Source organism: Lagenorhynchus albirostris, chromosome 11 (genome assembly GCF_949774975.1).
Source record: "Lagenorhynchus albirostris chromosome 11, mLagAlb1.1, whole genome shotgun sequence".
Classification (NCBI taxonomy): Eukaryota; Metazoa; Chordata; class Mammalia; order Artiodactyla; family Delphinidae; genus Lagenorhynchus; species Lagenorhynchus albirostris.
Genome location: NC_083105.1, coordinates 75,814,026 through 75,816,311, shown reverse-complemented (window position 1 = coordinate 75,816,311; position 2,286 = coordinate 75,814,026). Strand labels below are relative to the sequence as shown.

The window sequence follows — 2,286 nt, the reverse complement described above, 5'->3', positions numbered from 1 at the left end:
TCATCAGCCCACCAGCCTTCACGTAATAATCATTTGCTTCCCTATCTCTCTGCATCTCCACAATTCTATTCACCAACCACAGAACAACTGATTTCCAAGAAAAGACTTAACACTTCTATGGCCCTGATTTTCCTGATCATTTCTGGGTTTGAATACTTTGTCCTCCAATCCTCAGAAACAGGGTTAAAATTGTGCCACACCTCCGTGGTTGCAGCCTCTGTGACAGGTATCACTTATCGCTCTTTCCTGCTGAGCCCAGACACAGCTTCAGAATCCTCCTCAACCCTGCAACTGGGGCAACCACTAGCAGCTAAACAGAGTTGACATGAGATTGAATGCATTTGACCTTCGTGTTACACACCATCATAATGTCTAAAACCAACACTTTAACATTCAAACACTATATCTCAGACCGTCCCTGGCATTTGAGAGGGGAACAAAAACCAACGTCAGACAACATGTTTGATTTTAAGGTTTGGAGGAAAGGGTTGCAGAATTTTGCATAATAAGGAAACGAATAGCTTCCAGGGAACAAAAATGGCCATGATTAATATGACCAAATAATGGGAAATCTAGTTCATCCCCATGTCTAGCATTTTGCCCCATTGATCAACCCAAAATCAAACCTTTTGTCAAATAAAGAGCTGTTAGTTTTTAGATTTAAACAAAATTGACACTACAGCTATGACAATGACAATGTCCCCTTTCTCAAGGACATTTGCAGTAGAAGTCACATCTCAAAGGGGAACCAAAGGACTTCACTTTAAAAGGATTTGACTTTAAAGAATTTCAGCCAGGAGAAAACTGGAAATCTTTGGTTATGGCAAGATAATATATGTAATATATTAATTTATGTCTTATACTAGTCTAAACTAAGGTACTTATCCCACTCTGGACTCAAACAGGAGCCAAGTTTTCACTTTTTTCCCCATGGAAAGTGGGCAAGATCCCCACAAAAGACATAGAGTATCATCTGAAGAAAATATCTGATCTACCCAGACATCAGCATTAAGCTGAGAGGAAGTAGTATTTGAGTTTCTTTTAGAAGGGATAGGTTTAATTGAAAGAACATATGTTGGAGGCTCACTTTGGCAGCACATGTACTGAAATTGGAACAGTACAGAGAAGATTAGCATGGCCCCTGAGCAAAGATGACACGCACATTCATGAAGTGTTCCATATTTTTAGAATCTGAAAAATAATAGATATATATATATACATATGTGAAACTGAATCACTTTGCTATACACCTTAAGCTAACACAACATTGTAAATGAACTAGACTTCAATAAAAGAAAAAAATTGGGTAAGTTGGGTGGGGGGAGCAATTGGATCCCCTTCCCCCAATTAATAACATTAAATGCAGGAAACTGACAGGCTTCTTTAGTAAAATAAACATAACTAAGTTAAATAACAGCTATGCAACATAACACACTGTGTTTGTAGTCAATGCATTTAATCGGAGTTTTTGGAGTCTTCATACTAAAGTGGAATAAAAATTGTTTTGAGGATTAGAGATGGTATACACAAAGTCCTTAGCACATAGTAGGTGCCCATGTAGTGCAGTCAGGGCAGCTTCAGGGGCTGATGTCTTCATGGTCATGACATCCTTTGTTTACTGATATAGCAGGTGACATTATTTGTCCAAAGTAGAGAGAGGAAAAATATATTGGTGACATGTGGGACTGTTGAGGTTGTTTCCTCAGGAATTGGTGGGTATTGATCCTACTCTAGCACCTGCCATGAAGGAAACTTACTGTCTTCAGCTGATATGAGCCCCTAGGGGATATGTTAGCATCTCATTGACACAGGGTTATTCTTCCCAAAGATAATGGGTTCAAAATGCAGAGCTAGAAAATCAAAGCCCAATGTTGATCTACCTGGCACCAATCAGTAGGTACAAATGGTGTTTAGGGAGTTTGCAGCTTTCCTATCACCCTTAAAATGACATCATATAATCAGTAAGTCTTAAGTCTACCCATATTCCAGGGAACAGAAAATCACCCCAGGTCTTTACTTCATCCTGCATTACTACATATCACCATTAGATGACAGCAGTTGGCAAATAACTGCGTAGTCCAGGCTGGGACTGATTTTTTTTTTTTTTTAAGGCAGAGCCGGGTCCACACTTGGGAAAGTAAAGCGTGGAAGGTGAGTCACATGAAACAGTCTTTCAATAGGCTTCAATTTTCATTTTTCTCCATTGTTCCCCATCTGATAGCCCATTTGGAAAAAAATGCCCCTGGGTATTCAGTATGTGAGGATTCCAAAGAACAATAGAACAAT

At 39.2% G+C, this 2,286-nt stretch overlaps 1 non-coding gene across 1 annotated transcript; it reads left to right on the top strand.

The window, feature by feature from the left end:
• The first annotated feature begins 1,081 nt into the window (after positions 1-1,081).
• Positions 1,082-1,186, top strand: LOC132530169 (U6 spliceosomal RNA). Its single transcript, XR_009543721.1, has one exon. It is a non-coding gene; the product is annotated as a U6 spliceosomal RNA (small nuclear RNA).
• Positions 1,187-2,286: the final 1,100 nt, after the last annotated feature.